The sequence below is a fragment of the Monodon monoceros genome, unplaced genomic scaffold (assembly GCF_005190385.1).
Source record: "Monodon monoceros isolate NGI ecotype Baffin Bay Population unplaced genomic scaffold, NGI_Narwhal_1 Super_Scaffold_18, whole genome shotgun sequence".
Lineage (NCBI taxonomy): Eukaryota > Metazoa > Chordata > Mammalia > Artiodactyla > Monodontidae > Monodon > Monodon monoceros.
The window spans coordinates 37,521,520-37,543,570 of record NW_021703774.1 but is presented as its reverse complement, the minus strand read 5'-3'; the positions used below and the strand labels follow the sequence as shown (position 1 = coordinate 37,543,570).

The following is a 22,051-nucleotide window of genomic DNA, read 5'->3' as shown; positions in this document are numbered from 1 at the left end:
AGCAGTGGTGGACTTGACCAAAAATATATCATTCACATTTGGAACATGGTGAATATATGGATTATTCCATGACAGTGGTTCTCGAAGCATGACCCCTGGAGCAACCACAGCAGCATTCCCTGGTCAAATTCTCAGTCCCCACCCTCACACACTGATTCAGAAATCCTGGGGATGAGGCCCAGTAATTAGATTTAACAAGCCCACCAGATGATTCTGGTGCAGAACCACTGCTTCATGAGAGCAAAAGTATCTCAGCAAGCCTAAACTCTCTCTCTCTCTCGAAACAGAAGCCAGAAAAGTGAACTTCACCACTTTTCCAAAAGGGGAGTCATTTTATAGCACTAGTTGTCTCTGATGTTCATTTACTCAAAAATAAATGAAATTATGATTTAAAAGCATGAATCCACACTGGCCAGAGGGAAGAAGAGGGGTGGGGGAAGGTCAACTCTGTTCTTCCATCTCCTCCCAGCCACAGTCCCTGGAGCTTTTCGCAGGAGAGAACGACCCCCCCATATCCGGGTCCGCTCTAGCAGGGAAGGGAGAAGGCAGTTCCACGCACTCGCTGGTGAGCCTGCATTGTTCTTGGGCGTCACAACAGCATCCAGAAAGCCCTGGGCGGTAGTGGACCCCTTCAGTCACAGCCTCCCTCTGACACCTCCAGACTAGCTCAGTCCATATGAGTGGGACTGCCCTGGTTGCCCTAATGAGCACGCTTGTTCCCCCTAAACCTCTGCCCGCTTAGCCGGTGTCCTTCTCTCACCTTTGGGTCTGGCCCGAGTCATGATGGTGCTGCCCACCAGGTATAATCACTACTCCTAACACCTGGATGGTGGTGGTTATGTGCCACCCACGGGACTGGCCTCCCCAGTTAGCAAGCAGCCTGGGGCAAGCCCGAGGGACTTCTGTCCCTACAGACAGTGAGCAGTGGACTCAGAAATTCCCCCTAGAGTGGGGTCCAACTGCCCAGGCAGGCCCTGACTGTCCCTAGCATCCGGGTCCACCCTAGCCCTTTCCCTGGAACATCTCAGCCTACTTGGCACCCCACCGTCCCTGACATATAGCAGGTGATTACAGATATTAAGATTCCTTGTGGGATACCTTTAAATGACAAGGTTCTTTCACGTGCTCAAGCATCTGTTTATAGATTATAGACACAGGGTAGGTGAGAATAAAGAAACAAAGCCAAAATACGAGGTACCTCATTTATTATATCACTTACCTGAAATAGTTACATAATTCAGGGAAACTCAAAGTCAAGGTATTGTGCGTAAATTCCATCTACTCATAAGCCTCTGAGCAGAGCTCTAGAGGGAGCTATACCTGCAGGGTATAGCTGATTTGTTTCAGCTGATTTTACGTTGACCTGGATAAGGTCAATTCCTATACTCATATTTAACACAGATTTAAAAAAAGAAACAAACAGAAATGATCCCTCCTCTCAACCAAAACCAAGGCTACATTGCTCAGCTACATAAGTAAAACCTTCATATGACAGACAGCAATTGTACGTTTGCCAGAACAGCAATATGGGCAGTAGAAGTATGTATGGATTAAAACAAAGATTTCAGTCTTTTCAATTACACCAGCAACAGACTCTGTTACAGGAATCAGAGGATGAAACAGACATGAAAGGAATCACAGAGACCCTCAGTGTAGAGGTGCGGTAGGGGAAGAAGACCCTGAAGCAATGATGAAAAACCTAATAATATTCATAGAAATTGTTATTCATTTAGCACCTAGAAGGTGGCAATTACTCTGTTCAGTACTCACACACGTACCTGGTTGCCAGCGAGGTAGGTACTGGCATCCCCATTTACCGGTGAAGGAACTAGAGTGCAGAGGCTAAGTAACTGGCACAGAGCTCACAGCTAGGAGAGGACAGAGCTGGGAGTCAAACTGAGCCCTGACAGCCACGAATTATGTGCTCCTCCCACTAAAAGTACAGGCTCTCACTGCCCCTCATTATTACTAATTGAAAATGGCTGTTGATTTTAAATCAGCGCTCCCTTTCCGCCTCCACCTGACCTCTGCTTCCCCCAAAGTGGCTGCCCTGTTCCGGGCAAGCCCACCGTCTCTGCAGGCGCCACCTACCTCCTCGGGTCTTAGAGTCAGCCAGGCTCTGGAAAGTTGTGTCGATTCTCTGGGCTCCAGCTTCCCCACTGGGAAAAAGGGAGACCCCTTACTCGTAGGGAGGTTATGAGAATTAAGTGAGAAAATAGAGATACGGGGCTTAGCACAGGGCTTGGTCCACCACGTGTACTCAATAAATAGTAGTCGCCTTTCCTCCAGTTTTTAAGAGTTGTTTTAATGGCAGCCCCATTCCTAATAACTCAGCAGGAGAAGCAAGCCACATTAAAAAGAAGGACGTATGGGGCTTCCCTGGTGGCACAGTGGTTGAGAGTCCGCCTGCCGATGCAGGGGACACGGGTTCGTGCCCCGGTCCGGGAAGATCCCACATGCCGCGGAGCGGCTGGGCCCGTGAGCCATGGCTGCTGGGCCTGCGCGTCTGGAGCCTGTGCTCTGCAACGGGAGAGGCCACAACAGTGAGAGGCCCGCATACCGCAAAAATAAATAAATAAATAAAAAGAAGGACATAAGTTGTCTTACAATGCAGCCCAGAAAGGGAGGCCATTTAATCCAGGGCACGGGCAGGGCCTGAGCCCTGGAGAAGGCAGCAGCAGGGCTGGAACTCTGAGGGGCGAGCACCAAGCTCAGGGCATAGGCAGGCGAGCCGGAGGATCAGTGTCCCACAAAGAGCCTTGAAGCTGAGTGCAGGGGTGAGGGCTGGGGTCACGGGGAGCCTCACCCTGCCTGCCCCGCTCCTGACCAGCATCTCATACTGGCACACCAATACACACCAGTGCACACCCAGCTTCACCTGTAGCTATGGCGGCCCTAAAAGTCAGGGTCTAAATGTAGAGAAGTGAGGGACTGTGACACAGGTTGTGTTTCAGACTGTTTCCTCTCATACACGTGTGACTGGTGGCGGATGGAATTTGAGGCTGTGACAAGCGGAGGACTTTCAGCATCCTTGTGACAGGCAAGCTGTCAAGAGAACAGTATAAAGAAGGGGTCCCCGACCTTTTTGGCACCAAGGACCAGTTTCGTGGGAGACAATTTTCCCACGGACCGGGGGGCAGGTGGGGGGGCAGAACGGTTCAGGCAGTAATGCGAGCGATGGGGAGCGATGGGGAGTGGCTGGCGAAGCTTCGCTCGCTCCCCAGCCGCTCACCTCCTGCTGTGCAGCCAGGCTCCTAACAGGCCGTGGGCTGCTACTGGCCCGAGGCCCAGGGATTGGGGACCCCTGCTATAAAGGGTTAATAATTACCTGGAAACAAGTAGAATGGAGATGGTCGAGGTGAGGGTGGGATGGGGATTTGCATCAGAAAACGTGACAGGAAAAATGTAAGAGGACAAAAACAGAACTATTTCATAGGTAAACATATCTTACTCCTTTACGGCATTAATTCATCTGGTATTCATTCATTCGATAGATATTCCATCTGGTCCTTCTATGGGCCAGGCATTGGTCTAGCCCTGAGAATGCAGTGGAGGGTAACATAACAAGGCACCTACTTCTCATGGCACTCACATTCTAGGTGGAAGAGGTAAACAACAAATAAGCACTTACATACAGACGATAACATCAGAGGGCAGAGAATGCACACACAGTGACAGCACAGAGGGACAGGCCATACAGGCACTCCGGGAAGGCCTCTCTGAGGTGGTGACATTTGGGTTGAGATCTGTATGGTCAGAAAGAGCCAGCTATGCAAAGATCAGAGGATCTAGTGTTCCAGGCAGCAGGACATCCAGAGAAAGGGTCCAGGTTGGGAAGGAATGGGGCAGGTGAGAGATGGAGAAAGAAGGCCAGCGTGACTGGAGAATGGTGAGCGAGGGGAGACGGGGACAGCAGAAGTTGGGAGAGGGGGGCAGGGACCAGATCTTAAAGGACTGTGCATGCATGATAAGGAGTTTGGGTTTCAATTTAACATTGATAGGAACAGAGGAGCGGTATTTTTTCCTTTATTTAAATTTCATTCTTCCAGCGGTAGAGCTGTTATGCTTTGGTTTGCATATTAAAAAGAACACTCTGGGTGTCCTGAAGAGAATGGTTGGTAAGAGAAGCAGGAGGGCAGGGAGACCACTTAAACAGCCATTGCAGTCCAGGTGAGAGATGATGGGGGCTCAGCCCCCAGATGGAAATACTGGAAACGAGAGAGGAGAGACAGGGACGGATTCCAACAGGATTTTGTGTAGAGTCAAAAAGACTTGTTGACAGACTCATGCAGGGTGGAGCAAATAAAGGAAAGGGAAACATAACCTGCAAAATAGGTGTGAGTGCCTCTTATCACTCAATTTCAAACCAAGCAGCCTCAAAGTCTTGGCTTCTTAGGGAATTACCACCTCAATAATGCTTGGTGACCCACATGCAGATTAAGGGAATGAGAATGGCCTGGTGATTAGTTACATTTAAAAATGGCCCACCTGTTGGGAGAGCTATAAGTCTTAGCAATATTTTTTTCTTTTTTTTGTTGTATTAATTTATTGTGGTGAAGTATATATCACATAAAATTTACCATTTTAACCATTTTTAAGTGTATAGTTCAGTGGCATTAAGTACATTCACATTGTTGTAAAACTATCACCACCATCCATCTCCAGAACTTCATCTTCCTCAAGTGAAACCCTGGGTTTCCTCTATACAATGGAAACACTGATTTGGGCTCCTTCCAAAGGGTTCGGGGTGGGGTCTCACCTGTGGGGCTTTGTCTTTAATTTCAAAACACAAGCAAACCAGTGAACTCTAGAAATATGTTCTCCTTGGTTTTCCTGGATAGATGGAAAAGGTACCTTAAGGGAGCTAGAGTAGGAAGAGAATACTATTTTTGTTTTTAGATTTGTATGCCAGGCACTGCTAGGCAATCTGTGTATTCTTTCTTTTAATCCTCGCAACCACCCTGCAAAATAGGCCCCTATCTCATAAAGCTGCATGGCCTTATCCCCAGCCAGCTAGCTGGCAAATTGCTGAGTCAAGACCTAGCTCAGAGCACCAGATGCCAAAGTCTGTGTTTTTCCCTTCATGCATTTAGCTACTGACCCATTTAACAAATATTTACCTTGTGCCTACAATGTGCCAGGTGGTGGGGATTCAGTAATGCATGGTACATAACCCCCCTCCCCGCCGCCGCTTCAAGGAGAGCAGAGCCTAGTAAAGAGGTGGGAAAGTCAATAATAATTCAATACAGTGCGATCGATATCAAACACTGTCTCCCTCGGTGAACTGCAAACTCCTTAAGGGCAAGAACCAAAGGCGGTCACCAAGTAGATTCTCAGTAAGTATCTATTGGGTGAATCTGAGACAGGTTGGGACCTGGGACCCGGGACTCTTTGCTGCAATGCTTGTACCTGGACAAACGTCTCCTTGGGCAACAGAATACAAAGAAACTATAAGGGACTAAAAACAAATGCATGCATGCACACAGCTGGGGCAAATTATGAACAAGATACAAAAAGGCCAAAACCCAACTGCCACTTCTGAGGTGCATGGAGCAAAAGCAGGGCACTACGCACCATCCCCTCCCCGCCACACACTCACAGAGCACCACAAGGGGTCACCCAAGCCACTCCTCCAGCCCAACCCACCGGTCCGCCCCAACCCTAACCCCATTTAAGGGACCAGCTGGCTCCTCCTCAGGCGCGAGCAAGGGAACCTGTTACTTGTTTTCGCCCCCTCGTGCTGCAGCAGGAGTCCCAAAAAAGCCTTGCCTGAATTTCTCGTCTGGCCTCTTATCAATTTCTATTGATTAAAGAGTCCAAGAACCCAGATGGGTAACAAGTCAACGTGTGACTGATGTGCTGTCATAAGGCACCAACGCCCCTGCCTGCTCTGGCACTTAGCAGACAGCAGATGCTCAAAAGTAATCATTTAACACATCCATTACTACATGTAAATACATAAAATTAACACCCACAGATAGAAATGGGGCTTCTCTCCTGAAATAACATACCTACCAAACTATGGCACCATTATTCTGATCACCTTTTAAGAAAGTAATCTCTCACGGCTACCAGCTCACAGTAAACCAAGATACCCTTATGAGGAGACATAAGCAGCAGCGGTCCTGTGCATATTATTCCTGGTTCCTTAAGGAAAATAAAGATGGGAAATCTTCTGTGTGCATATGTGACATGGACATTTTTGTTGTCTGAACATCACCTGATAGCAGCAACAGCTTGACAGAGGAGAGGGAAATTTGGAACAAGCTGCAGTAACCTAACAAGGCTGTGAATTTCCCATCACAAGACGAGTTCAAGCATGGGTTAAAAGGGTGTTTAGAGGAGACTGAACCATCAGATAGAAAACCAGGATGGATGAACTTAAAGCTGCCACCTAGCCTCAGGCTTCCGACTCCCTGTTTCAGTCACTTTCAGGAAGCATCTCTAAGTATGAAGCCTCACTTCCATAGCAGTAGCTCGTGTCTGATAACCATGAGCAAATCAGTAGACTGTGCCTGGGCTAATGCTTCCACTGCAACCCTGACGGTTTATTTATTACGATTCTGACTGCTGTTCCTGTTGGGGCCTCACAGTGCATCAAAACTAGGTTCGTACCACCTGCCAGAGTGGTGTGCACTTACATTTACTCACAGAGCACAGAGAACCCCCTCTGAGAAAAGGAAGGGTCAGGCCAACACAGCATGTCCATGGCAGAACTCAGACCAGAGCCCGCAGTTAGATCCAGGATCTGTTCTGCTCTGCCAGGCTGCCTGCCTTTTGGGGTCCTGGTCCTCTCTCCCAGGCTGATCTTGGCTGGTTGGGAGCTAGAGTTTAACAACAACAACAAAAAAGCAATGAACTGTGGCCAGAAGCTGCAAATGTCATATAATCAGTGAGGTATGGTTTAGAACAGTGGTCCCCAACTTTTTTGCCAACAGGGACCGGTTTTGTGGAAGACAATTTTTCCACGGACCGGGGATGGGGTGGGGGATGGTTTCAGGATGATTCAAGTGCATTACATTTGCTGTGCACTTTATTTCTATTGTTATTACCTTGTAATATATAATGAAATAATTACACAACTCACCATAACGCAGAATCAGTGGGAACCCTGAGTTTGCTGTCACTTGCCACTCACTGATAGGGTTTTGTTTTTTTGTTTTGTTTTGTTTTTGTTTTTGTGGTATGCGGGCCTCTCACTGTTGTGGCCTCTCCCGTCGCGGAGCACAGGCTCCGGATGCGCAGGCCCAGCGGCCATGGCTCACGGGCCCAGCCGCTCTGCGGCACGTGGGATCCTCCCGGACCGGGGCACGAACCCGTGTCCCCTGCATCGGCAGGCGGACTCTCAACCACTGCGCCACCAGGGAAGCCCACTGATAGGGTTTTGATATGAGTCTGCAAGCAGTTGATTTATTATGGTCTCTGTGCAGTCAAACCTCTCTGCTGATGATAATCTGTATTTGCAGCCGTTCCCCAGTGCTAGCATCACCGCCTCAGCTCCCCCTCAGATCATCAGGCATTAGAGTCTCATAAGGAACCTAGATCCCTCGCATGCGCAGTTCACAGTAGGGTTCACGCTCCTATGAGAATCTAATGCCGCCGCTGATCTGACAAGAGGCGGAGCTCAGGCGGTGATGTGAGTGATGGGGAGCGGCTGTAAATACAGATGAAGCTTCACTCACTTGCCCGCTGCTCACCTCCTGCCGTGAGGCCCGGTTCCTAACAGGCCACAGACTGGTAGTGGTCCATGGCCCAGGGGTTGGGGACCCCTGGTTTAGAACCACTGTTGTTATGGCCACTTAGCATGACACATGTGGGGCAGTATTTGATGAGGTACCATATTCAGATCTCAATCCTTGCCTCGCCTTCTTCAATGTACAATCCCCACAGTTTTTCACCTCCAGACCTGTTTATCCCACGAGTGGGCTGCCAAAGTTTAGCTCTCACATTCCTACCTGGGAAGTCTGAAGACTGACTTAGAGGGCTGCAGGTCAAAACGAAATCAAATCACTAGGAGAATAAAGTTTACACCCAGACTCAAGAAGCCCTGATTAGTTCTGGTTGGGCTACCTAACTTAATTTCAAAGAGTGAAAAAGACCTTAAAGCTTATCGGCTCTAACCTCCTCACTTGGCAGATTAGGGAAGAAAGGATAAAAGGAAGATGAAATAATTTGAAACACAACGAGCAGCAGAGCTGAGGCTTAACAGTCCAGGTCCCCTAGACCCCAGTTCTAATTTATTCAAAGTGTCACAATAGCGCCCTCCTCTCGGCCTCAATTTTCTGAGAATGCTCAGGACATAATATTGTTACTTAGAACAGGCTTCCTGTGGACATCATATAATAACCGACATCAGGTCACACCATCTCCATCACCACCTGTAAAAGTCACGTGTATAGAGTCTGCAGCATGCCATTCCCTCACTTTCTTATGCTTTTCCACAGTCTGGTCCAGTCTGGATCTAACCTGCCTATCAATTTGAGATTAGAGCCTGCACGGTCACGAACAGAAAGTGATGTGGGGAAAACAGGGAAAAGTGAAAGTGAAGTTAGGCCAGTCAGATCCCAGTTGGCTGCCAAAACATGTTTGGTGAAACACAGTTTGACGGGAAGGTAGAAAATGAGAATTGTAGCCCTGGGAGGACAAATTCTCAAAAACAAACATAGTGAAAGCTAGTGCCAGGTTTTCACATGACAGCTCTTCACTTCATCAGACAAGTGTGTCTGCCATCAGATTATCAGGGAGCAAATTCTGAGAAAATAACCCCAAAGCCTAGAGATCTGGACATCTCATACCGTCGGAGAAAGACAAGAAGAGAAGGCACAGTGCCAGGCATAAGTGGCTCGGGAGTGAAGAGCTTTCCCAAACTACAGTGGAAACCACATCCCATGTTTTCTTATGTGGAATTAGAAATTCGAGGTCTGCTCTCTGGCTCTCCCACTTCATAGTATTTGATCTCAGGCAAAAAAAATAAATCATCCCTGCATGTCTCAGTTTCCTTCACCGTGGCATGGAGATGATGATACCTACAGTGCCAAAAAGGAATAAATGTAGTGGGTACAAGTGCATTCTACAAATGTTCGAGATTATTTTCTCTCCTCCTCAGTCTTTATTATGTTCCTAAAAACTCTTCTCCAAACTGCATTAGTGCTATTTATATTGATTCATTTATCCCACAAACATTTACGGAGCCCCTTCCAAATGTCATGCACTGCAATAGATGCTTAGAATATAACAGTGAACAAGAAAGCTAAGTTCCTACGCTTGTGTACATTCTAGAAACAGGTCCTTTATCCAATGTGTGACTTGAAAATATATTCTCGCAGTCTGTAGCTTGTCTTCTTATTTTCTTAAAATGGTCTTTTGAAGTGCAAAAATTTTGAATTTTTAAATGTCCAACTTATCAACTTTTCTTTTACGGATCATGCTTTCAGTGTCATGGCTAAGACATCTTTGCCTAACCCACAGTCTTGAAGATATTTCTCCTATGTTTTCTTCTAAAAGCTTTAAGTTTTGCTCTTATATTTAAGTCGCTGAGCTATTTGAAGTTAACTTTTGTGCATGGTGATCTAAGTTCATCTTGCTTTTCATTTCTTCATGTAAAACTATCCACTAGACATACTGGCCAACATGAAAGGTCACTGGCAGCTTGGACCAGTGCAGTCTCACTGAGTGGCTGAAATGGAAGCCAGGCCAGAGTGAAGAGTGAATGGGAAGGAGAGGAAGCAGGGACAGTGGGTACAAATAACTCCCAGATTGGGTATACAGTGTGGTCCTAAAGGGGAGAAGGGAGGGTGGTAGCTTCAGAAGGATGAGAGGTGTGGTTTTTTTGTCCATCTAGGGGGAAATTTTCCATTGTGCCAAGGGATGGGTGCAGAAGCCAGCAGAATTAGTAGAGGGAGGTCTTTTAACAGAGTAAGAGACAGTCATCCGTTGAGAGAAAAATGGATAAGAGTTACGTGGTAGACATTTGCTGCTTCTGTTTGCTTGTTTATTTTGGGGGAAGTCTGACATCCTTCTGGGGACCTCCCTCTCATCCACTGTGTCCAGTTCTAGTGAGATAGTCAGTTCCTGTTTCTGCCTTCCTGAGGAGGATAGGAAAGACACCGAGGCTAAGCCAATGGGATTCTTGTTCTCAGGATTATATTTCAAATATAGAGACAGCAAGGAAGAAAAAAAAAAAAGAATTAAGGCTGATCCACCCCAGATGTTGCACTTTGATATGTCCATAACACTTTTCTGATGTGGCTACAACAAATTCTACTAAAGAAGCAATTCTGTGCTTCTTTGTTCTATTCTATTCCTAATGCACAAGTCCTTGTCCACTAAAACAATAATAAATAATGTCTCAATAGAGCTTTACATTTACAAAGCACTGTCACAAACCGTTCTTAACAAACTGTAAGGAAAATTAGGGCTCGTATATTATGCCCATTTGCTAGCTAAGGAAACCAATGCAGGGTGCCTAACAGGGCCTGGCCCACAGGCTCAATAAATACATGAATGAATGAATAAATGCATGAATGAAGGTTAAATGATTTGCCTACAATCATAGTTAATAAGAAACCCAACTTCAACTTGAACTCAGATCTCCTCATTAAAAATTCAGGGCTTTAGGACATGGAAGCAACGTAAGTGTCCATCAACAGATGAATGGATAAAGAAGATGTGGCGCATATATAAAATGGAATATTACTCAGCCATAAAAAGGAATGAAACTGAGTTATCTGTAGTGAGGTGGATGGACCTAGAGACTGTCATACAGAGTGAAGTAAGTCAGAAAGAGAAAAACAAATACCGTATGCTAACACATATATAAGGAATCTAAAAATAAAAAGAAAGAAAATGGTCAGAAAAACCTAGGGGCAAGACGGGAAAAAAAAATTCAGGGCTTTTAAAGTGACATATATTATAAATCAAATGAGATATGCTTATCAAAAGATTGTGTTTGTAATTTCTGGACTAGGAAAGATTTTTTTTTTTATTCTTAAGAAGAATACACTGGGTTTGGATGCCTGAAACATAGTAATAGGGGATATTAATTGCTGAGGTAGGACTATGGTAGAGGGGGTCCCCTCACATTAATAAAATTAAAGCACCTACTGATGGGATGGACAGCATCTTGTAAAAAATCAGACAAACTGGGCTTCCCTGGTGGCGCAGTGGTTGAGAGTCCGCCTGCCGATGCAGGGCACACGGGTTCGTGCCCCGGTCCGGGAGGATCCCACATGCCGCGCAGCGGCTGGGCCCGTGAGCCATGGCCGCTGAGCCTGCATGTCCGGAGCCTGTGCTCCGCAAAGGGAGAGGCCACAACAGTGAGAGGCCCACGTACCACAAAAAAAAAAAAAAAAAAAAAAAAATCAAACAAACCAAAAGACCCCCCAAAAAACAAACACAGTGTCCAGCTGCTCACGAAACAGGTATTTACACTATAACAGCAGGGGAGGCATTCAGTAAGGGCTTCCCAGAGGAGGTAATGTTCTAGCTGGGGTTTGTAGGATAAATAGAAGTTGGCCCATCTTGGGTGGGAAGTGCCATCTAGACAGCATGTCAATTCCATGGTGCTTAGGCTCCTCCCCCTGGAAGCCAGTTACTAGGACCCCCACAGAACATCACTATGGGCTGGAATCTAAAATATTGCTGAGTAGGAGGAGAGCTGGCTCCAGAGCCATAGGAGATGGTGATAGATGTACTCTTCTCTCTCCCAAGCAGCACTTGCAGTGATGATGCCCAGAAGGCAACCAGAAGCAACAAGATAAAAGGAGAGAAAACATACCCCCATGGAATTGCTGATACGGCCCTCCTGATCTTTCTGCCCAGGTTGCTCTTGACAACCTGACTACCGAATTATCTCCAAATAGAAAATGAGAACATCTGATCTTCGCCTTTCATTCCCCCATCAGGGAAGATATATAGAGACATGGGCCTCAGCTTCTGTTTATAAAGTAAACCGGACCCAAGATACTCAGTGTTTCAGGAACCTCGACAAAGTAGGTCAGGCCTCAGAAGGTTGGGATTGGGAACTAGGCAATTAAACAAGTCAATACTTATCCCCCAAATGCCACCAAAACACAGGAATTTAACACAGAGCAAATGTTAACGCAGTCTTAAAAGTTGAAAAGTCTTCCCTGTACATGTATATTTACAATCAGTCATCTGATTAAAATCCTGTTCCACCATACAGAATTTCTCTTGTGCATACAACATTACGATGAGTGATCACTCATGCCATGTGCCTCATGAAGCTGTTCATTATGGTCTGAAAAATTGCATCACATGATCGTCAATGATCTAGTTTCACTCCTTGGGACAGTCAAACATTTGGTTCTGCCACTATTAATAATCTAAGGCCAATGGGTTTGAAAAGACAGAAATAAGACTCAAGTATGTTTAACTGGGGTGAGGGACACAGGTTCTTCCTCTTTTTTTATACTGAAACAAAAGATTCATTATCATAATTGGAATTTCAAAAAAATGAAATATATATATTATATATATCATTATATATAAAAATGATACTTGATAATACATTTTATAAATAAATTTGATATTAGCGTCAATTCTCGCTAATTTGTGCCCTTTCCCTCTTCAGTTTTATTTTCATACTAATTATATATGGGAGCCTTGATAAGAATGCCCCTTTGTTATTTATTCCCTACTTGACTGTCCAAGATGTAAGCAGAGTTCCAGGGTTTTAAAACAATGGGTCTCCAAGTCTTTGCGGCCTCTGCTATGCTAATTACTAGCAAAATTTCTTAGTCTCTCCTTAGGCATCTCTTTTACCTAGATGGCTTCAGCTAATCAAGGTGAATATGACTATCTTTCCTTCTGTAACTTTCTATCAAATTCTCTTTATTGAAATTCAGAAGAAAAAAAATAGAAGAGGTTACAAAGCAACCTTTGTCAAAGGGAAAATAACTCACATCGCAATAAAGCAGATACAGGTATAGGGAATGGGGAGCAGGGAGCAGAGGGGCACAGATGAGGTTGGAACTTTGCAGGGCTGTATCACGGTGCAAGACCTGAGGCTTAAAGCAGCATGACACAGATGGTCTTACGCAAACCAGACGGGACATACTGCATGGGACTGATCAGCTCAGCACAGCCAGCGAGGAAAAATCAAGAGACAGCAAGGCAGAGAGCTAATACACACAAAAGCTCTTGACTTTTCACAAACCATCATGCAGACATTTGCTTTTGTTTTTCATAGTTATAATGCCAAAGCCAGGTCAGTGGGCCAAGGCTACGTCAGCCTCATTAGTGGTCCTTTGTTCCGTGTTCTGGATGTAACCAAGCAGGACCCTATGGGGCCTTCCAGGGACAGCCCTCCCCTCGTATCCTCTGCTTTCGCTCCTCTCTGAAGTACCTAGATAACAGTATCTGATGCACATTTCCTGAGTTATTTTACAGATGCAGAAAAACCCCACCAAAGGAAGTTAACTACTTGATGACCATGAGCACATAGTCACCAGGCCTACTAGAGCCTAAAGATGGATAATGTTAACCCCTGTGACACCACCCTGTTACCTAACCATCAACCAATCAGAGAATTGGACACGAGTTGATCACATGACCTAGAAATACCCTCCCTCAGCTTGCCTTTAAAAATGCTTTGCTGAAACCCATCGCAGAGTTTGGGCTTTTCGAGCATTAGCTTTCCAGGACTCCTTGTCTGGCGCCTTACAATAAGCGCTGCACTTTCCTTCACCACAACCCCATGTCAGTAGATTGGCTTTACTGCGCATGGGGGGAGAGTACCCAAGTTTGGTTCGGTAACATGGATAGACAGGAAGGCATCTCATACAGCTGACTGATGATGCTGCCTGGTCTACAAGGACTCTGGCCTTCAGGGATGTACACAGCTTTGAACCTCAAGAGACCTTCAGTTCTTTAGCTCAGCAGTCCTCGACCTGCTCACTCACACTGTCAGTGGGCCACGTCTGCGTTATGAAAGTTAAGCCCTTCTCCCATTGAATGTTACCTAAAATGAGACAGGCTTCAAAGGAAAAAAAGATCTTACTTCAAGAAAGAAAAATGATATTGTAAATAGTCTTCAACATTTTAAAGTCCACATGTTTCAGGGAAAATTAAATTTTACTACACGAAATAGAAACACCGAGAAAAAGTAGCGTCATATGCATATTGTACCACAAACCTTGTTCTTCTAAACATAAACCCATTCAACAGAATAAAGAATTTTCTTCCTCCCTTCAACAAATATGTGTCTAGTCCCTGCCTTGGGCCAGTTACTGGCAGGTGCTGAGGACAGTGTCTGCTTGTAAGAGTTTACTGGTTAGGGAGGCAACTAATACACACATAAAAACTACAGTAAGCCCAGATTGCTAGGAGAGCTCCTCTCTGAGAACCAAATGGGCCTCTGTCCCTGGGAGCCTGCTGAGAATATCAGTCCTCCTCTGATCCTCCCCTGCAACTTGCGTTGGAGAAAAGCCCTCAGTCACAAGATCTCAACAAGTCAGAAAAAACCTATGGTTGCAGGGCTGAGAAGCAGTATGAGCATTTTGAAGCACAAACAGTAAACAGCAAACCACAAGGCTTCTTGTAAAACAGCTGCTTTCCAATCAATTGGTAGCGCTCCATTTACCCCTAAGAAACGACTCCATTTTGAAACTCCCACAGTTTTAAGTTAAAAGCCAAGAGCCAAGAAAGCTTCCCTGGTGGCGCAGTGGTTGAGAGTCCGCCTGGCGATGCGGGGGACGCGCGTTCGTGTCCCGGTCCGGGAAGATCCCACATGCTGCGGAGCGCCTGCGCCCGTGAGCCATGGCCGCTGAGCCTGCGTGTCCGGAGCCTGTGCTCCGCAATGGGAGAGGCCACAACAGTGAGAGGCCCGCGTTACCGCAAAAAAAAAAAAAAAAAAAAAAAGCCAATGGCCATATTTCTTTACTTAGTGTTGTGCTTTCCACTGGTCTCTTAACTGTTTAACTAGAGACTTCCTAGCCTGCTTAGAGTCTCTTAGTGCTTCAAAGATCATTTGTTCTTTTTCAGTCACTTAGCGTTAATTTTTTTAAAAATCGGCTAGGAAAGCTAAAACAGGTTTGTTTTTCACAGCAGGGTATATTAAGCTATATTAAAAGTCACAGCTATAAACATTCTATGAGAGTCCTTTAAATAGGGCACATTGTTATGCATGTAATAAGCCTTCTTCACAAAACATAAAAGTTTAATTATAAACCTACATCTTTATCTACAGGTAAACCCCTTTATCTACAGGTAAAATTTCCCACAAGCTCATTACTCAGACCACACCCACAGGCCAATAAGCAAACAGAAAAAAAAAAAAAAAAGCAGAAAGTATAATTACTATCACAAACCCAGATATCATATTCCACAAGATACATGAAACAAGTCACACAGTTGGCATAAAATATGGCCACAGATCTGAAGTGAGAACCCACAAACAGCAGGTGTGTTGGCAGATGACCAGATGGTAAGTGATGCAGCACTACAGAAATCAGATGGGGGACTAGGAAAGGACACAAGCACAGGCTCATTTTATTTAAGGATAAACGGACCCACACAGCCCATTTAAGACTTCAGTTGTATTGTTTCATTATAAAAATCACTGGTGTTCATATTCATGATCTGAAAGTCACTGGTAACTAACCATGCGTGTAAAAGAGCGGAGCTTCTTCAATGGGCTTCTGCCAGCTAATGTACACCTCTGTCCAATGGCACACAGTATGAGACATCGTAGAGCAGTGTTTCTTAAACATTTTTTCACATGACCCACATTAAGAAATGTAGTTTATATCTCAACCCAGTATTCACAAATATCTAGAGAGGTTGTGGTAGCCAGGCTCCAATGTGGTCCTCAACGGCCCTTGCCTCCCGGCATCACACCCCTGTATAATCCCCACTGTGCCAGGATTGGTCTGTGTGACTAACGGAATAGAAGAGAATCATGGCAGAAGTGATGAGAGGAGGTTATAAACAAGACTGTGGCTTCTGTCTTGGAGATGCTCTCTTGCTCTCTCTCTCAGCTCATGTGCCCTGGGGGAAGCCAGCTACGATGTCATGAGTAGCCCTAAGGAAAGACCCACATGACCAGGAGCTGAGCCTCCAGCCAATGGGCACAAGAGTGGTTGCAAGTGGTTCCTCCAGCCCAGTCAAGTCTCCCGATGACCACAGCCCTGGAGGATAGCTTGTCTTCAACCTGAGTCAAACCATCCAGCTGGGCAGCCACTGACCCTCAGAAATAATAAATGCTTGTTGTTTTAAACTGCTAAGTTTTGGGGTGATTTGTTACATAGGAAGAGATAACTACTACAGGTATATAACTGAAACAGAGACTTTCAAGAAATCTGACTTACCTTTACTCTGAGCAATTCATAGTGATGCTTTCTATTCTATTTTTCAAAACGCTGTCTGCAACCCACGAAAATGATTATGACCCACTAATAGGTCATAAACCTGAGTGATTCATGAGACATTAATAATATACCAAATATCTGGAATCCCATAAATGCATATATTCACATATAAGTATACATGCATATATACATGTGTGTATATGGATAGAGATAGAGAATATAGATATGAGAGAGGGAGTACGTGCTAACAAACCATATCTATATCAATTATTTCAACTGATTCTCACAATAACTCTGATAGTAAAACCAGGATTAAAATCCCCACTTTCCAGATGAGTAAAAAAATGTTGCTCAAAATAGCTATTTAAATTGTCTAGAGTCAAAATACTAAGAACAGGAGAACTGAGCCCAACACCCAGGTGTTCTGATTCCTGGTTATTCCCCCAGATGTAATCCATTACATATACTTTCTAATCTATTTGTATTTATATAAAGATATATTTATATGAAGTATTTATTACATATTCATCTTAACTGTTACATATGATGTATATTGATATTGTTTGTAATCTATCATATAAATATCTCCCCTGCCCTTCATTTCACACTCTGCTGGTTTTCCTCACAACTCACTGGCTGTTCCTTCTCAGATGCCTTTGCCGACCTCCAACCTGTCAGGTCAGAGAGCCTTGGCTCACTGGTCCTCGGTCCTCTTCTCGTCCCCATATATTCATTGTTTTGGCAGTCGCGCCATCCTATATCCAAATTTTAAATGCTATCTGTATGCCCAAAACTCCCAAATTGGTATTTCCGACCCAGACCTCCCTCTCATCCTCCAGACCCACACATCTCCCTGTGTTTTTTTAAACATATCTAGTCAGATGTCTAAAAGAAGTTTCAAACTTAGCACATCCAACAGCTGGTGTTTGTCAAGTGGAGTAAAAGTGGAGCTTTGTTTTCCCTGGACACTCCAAGGACAAAGTTAATGGGAGGAGCTGAGCTCTGCTGGAGTAAAGAGATAAGATGCCCACTCCTGAGGTTAAGGAGACCTCCCCAACTACAAATGTGCAGAAAAGTTCCATGGGGGTCAAAAAGGGAGGGGGCGCCACCCTATTATAGGTGGTGTCAACCTCCCCCATAGGCCTCTGCGCTGGACTCCATCTTCGAAAAAGATGTGCACACATATGGGGGAGGGTTCTAGGACAGGTCAGGTGTGGGAAAAGAAGTAAGATAACTGGCCAAAAGTAAACAAAGACCCGGAAGAACTGCCCTATATAAATGATTTAACTACCTCTTTACTGCGCTACTCCTCATTAGGGAGGATGCACACACTCTTTCTCTCCCAGTGTGTATTTCTGCCTTGCCTCTGTCTTAAATAAACAAACTGTTTCTCTGTGTGCTCTCCCACATGTTGTGCTGTGTCTCTAATAATAAACTTTGTACCTGTTTTTACAGTTTTTGTCTCCTCGAGAAATTCATTTTTCAAATGGGGCAAGATCCAGGGCAACTTTGCCTCTAGCCTCTAGCCCCTAGCCCCTGGTGGATTAGCAGTTAGCATTCCTGATTTTTCACCCAGGATACCCAGGTTCAATTGCTGGCCAGGGAACTAAGATCTTGCTTCAAGCCACCACCCTCTGGTGTCTCTCCGAGATCACAAGCACACAGTGCATAGATAGTGAGTATACAGAAATGACCAAGATATAATCCCTCTTTCACAAGTATAAAAGCAGTGAGGAAAGACCTACACGTGAATAGGCCGTCATTCTATCATGTGATAAGTGGTAGGATTAAAGCAAGAGCTGGAGCAATGGGAGCCTAGAAGATGCAGACAATGACATGTGGGTAGGCCAATCAGAGGAAAGGAGACTTGACTGAGCTGAGCTTTGGAGGTTGAAGAGTTAGCCAGAGGATGTAGTAGGTGAATGGAGAGGATGTACATAGATGTGTAAGAGTGCGTGTGTGCATGCGTGTGTGTGTGTGTGTGTGTGTGTGTGTGTGTGTGGTGACATTCCAATCAAAGGAAGCGGCTTATAGAAATAGAGACCAGAGGAAATATGTCCCATTAGGTGAATGGAGGTGGGGAAGGTACTACAAACAGTTGATACGACTGAGGGGCAGAGGCAAAATGACAACAAAATATAAATAATCATGTAACCAAGCAGGACCCTATGGGGCCTTCCAGGGACAGCCCCCTCCCCTCATATCCTCTGCTTTCGCTCCTCTCTGAAGTACCTAGATAACAGTATCTGATGCACATTTCCTGAGCTGTTTTACAGATGTGAAAACCCCAACAAATGTAAGATGTTAACTACCTGATGACCATGAGCACACAGCCCTCAGGCCTCCTGGAGCCTAAGGACTGAAAATGTTAACCCCTGTGACGCTGCCCTGTTACCTCACCATCAACCAATCAGAGAATTGTGCACAAGCTGATCACACACCCTGCGACCCACCCCCATCCACCTGGCCTTTAAAAGTGCTTTGCTGAACCCCTTCTGGGAGCTGGGTTTTTTTGGGGGGCATGAGCCACCTGTATCCTTGCACGGCCCTGCAATAAACCTTTCTCTGCTCCAAACTCTACCTTTTCGGTTTGTTTGGGCTTCACTGTGCTTTGGGCACATGAAGTTGCCTTAGGTAGCAATCATCATAACAGTGAATGCTTATTGGGTGTTTGGCATGTGTTAGAACTCATTTAATCCTCACAACAACCCTAAAGGATTCTATTATCACTATCATCTGTTTTACAGTTGAGGCAGCTGAAGCCCAGAAAGGTAAATAGTTTGCCTAAGGGTTCTCAGCCGGAAGCGGCACAGGCAAATCCTAACCCGGGAGGTGTGGCTCCAAACCCAGAGCGGTGAGCTCGGCCTTCACACTGCCTCTCTCAACAAGCTTGCACATCAGAGTTTGCAGTTTATCCTAAGGGCACTAGGCAGCCATTACAAGCAAGGGAACGACTGGCCAGAGATTCGTCTTCTACCAAAGACCCCACCCTGGCCCCAGTGAGGGAACAGAGGAGGTGGGGAGGCCAGTTCTGAGAGATGGCGGTGGTCCTGCTGAGATTAGCCCGAGGTGCCTGGACCAGGCTTGCACCAGGATGGACTAGGGTCACAGAGGATTTAGCAGCACATAAAGAAATCACTGACCCTCTCCCATCTCTTCCCACTTTCAATCAAGGGCTTTATTTAACGTCATTAAAAAAAAAAAAAAGTGGTGTCTTTGGGCAGGTTACATGAGATGGTTACAGAATAAAAAAGCTTCAACACACATTGGCTGTTTTCAACTGTTTCTTTATGGGACTTCTGGGTTTGGCCTGGTGCTCCTTGCAATGTGTTATTTTTGTCTCTGGTGTGAATAAAATGGTTTTGTAATTTCATATTGTGAGTACTCTTCTAGATGCAAAGTAAAAATCTCTCCTGTGTATGTTTTTCTTAGTAGATGAAAGTCTTCACAATCTTTCCCTATTACTCAGCTTAGACTTGACGAAAATTATGATGTTGACACCCAGGTTAAATGCCACAGACCTAATTTCAATTTCTAGTATAATGCCACCATCAGGTCTGTGGGTCCTGTTTCATTCCTTTCGTGAGAACATTAGTTTTGACTAATCTTATTAAAGATAAGGACTGAGGACACGCAGGCATGTCAAACCTGGGGACTTTTCTAAGGCATGTGATTCAGCCAGAATACCACCTCTTGGGTGAACATGAATGTTCTCAGATTTGGTGTTTGAGCCTCAATTTTCATGTCCAGAGGGGTTCTCCTCTAGAGAATTCTCCTGGGAGCCAGGTCTAAGTAAAGGTGTGTCAACACCAAATGAAGATGGTTCAAGAAAATCAGTAGAAACACCTCCTCACTCATTTAAATTTGTGGTCGTTACTTCTGGCAGAGCACTGCAGGGGGCTGAAATTTCTCTGAGACGCTCAGAGATACATTTTCTTTCTTTAGAACGAGTTAAAGGCCAGTTTTCCTCTTAACTTAACAAGTCTCTTTGCCTCCCCTTCTTCTAAAACATTGGTTGGCCCATCACTTCATTGAGGCCCAATGGAACTTGAAGGTCTGGCAGCCTATGAGCCCGGAGTCCAGCTCCCTTATCAGACATCAGGGAGCCAAGCTCAGATGCCAAACCTGGGCTGATTCAGGGGCCTCTTGGCTGGTTACCAAAATGGCGTGTTTCAGATACATTGTGGACTTTTGTCAAGTTGCTGTTCTTTCTAAAATGGTTTCATAAGGAACAGACTTGTGGTTGCCAAGGGGGAAAGAGGGGTGGGGGAGGGAAGGATTGGGAGTTTGGGATTAGCAGATGCAAACCAGTATATATAGGACGGATAAACAACAAGGTCCTCCTGTATAGCGCAGGGAACTATATTCGATATCCTGTGGAAAAGAATATATATATATGTCTAACTGAGTCACTTTGCTGTACAGCAGAAATTAACACAACACTGTAAGTCAACTATACTTCAATAAAATTTTCAAAATAAAATGGGCTGATAAGATTCTTTGCTTCCTTACATCTCAGTGGTTAGTAAAGGCTCTATGTTAGGACACGGGAAAATGTTTAAGGACTATGCCTCCGACAGATAAGCCCACTCAGTTGATTTGAAATAACCTTACGTGATGTAACGACCTTCCCAAAGGAAGCACCATAGGCCACTGGAGGCAAATACTTGCAAGTAACGTGGGATAAGCGTCCAAAACTTTCCACCGCGCCCTTCTTTAACTAAAGGCGTGCACTCGACAGGTGTACGCTCTGATTAACATGGTCAGGGGTAGTTTTCCTGGATTCTCCAGATTAGTCAACACGTAGGACACCTGACCTCCAACCTCAGCTTTACAAGCTCCAAATAAGAAGCTGAAACACAGCAGTTGATGGTTACCAGGACTGCACTGAAGACCAGGTGCCATGGAGTAGACAGAGAACATTACAAAAAGAGACCCCGGTCAAGAGAAACTGCCAGAAAACTCGGGGAGGCTGAGAACAAACCAAATAATGCTATGGGGACAATTACAAACACAAGCCAATAGCACGTAATAAGATCCTCAAATCAGGCCTGCTTCTCTCTCGTGAAGACTTTAATCGGCGTGTCCACAACATTTCTGTATTTAACTATGTAGAGCAATTATGTAGTGAAATTCACAGGGTCTCTAAATGACTCCTGAGTCGTTTCTCCTAAAGAATCCCGGTGCGGCCCTGACCCCAGGTTTCTTCTTCCGCTCTTCCACTCTCTTCCCTCCAGCTTGGTTAATCGCACTCCCCACACTTGGCTCTTCACCGCCAGCAGAAAACTATTACCAACAGTAACACGACCTTTTGCAAGACTGTCATATTTGAAATAAATAACTTATATTGCATTCAAGTTCAGCTGTACCAAAAATGAATAATCAAAATAATGCTTTTTTTTTTTTTTTGAGTTGTCATCTGAGAACACACTATGTGCATTACTGTGAAATTTGGTTACACCTACTGTTTTTCAAGGCTAGAATGTCTTAGGTGTTCCTTCCAGGTAGTATCTTTTAGTCTAGCGCTTAATATCATTGCTTCTTTTTTTTTTTTTTTGAGTTTTTGAATTTTATTTTTATTTTTTTATACAGCAGGTTCTTATGAGTTATCCATTTTATACATATTAGTATATGTATGTCAATCCCGATCTCCCAATTCATCACACCCCCCCCCCCCCCCCCCCCCCCCCCCCCACCCGCTGCCTTGCTTTTTTATCAAAAAG

At 45.0% G+C, this 22,051-nt stretch overlaps 1 protein-coding gene across 3 annotated transcripts in view; it reads right to left on the bottom strand.

The window, feature by feature from the left end:
- HHAT (hedgehog acyltransferase) overlaps positions 1 to 22,051 on the bottom strand; it is a 363,625-nt gene that overhangs the window by 152,024 nt on the left and 189,550 nt on the right. The window lies entirely within an intron of this gene.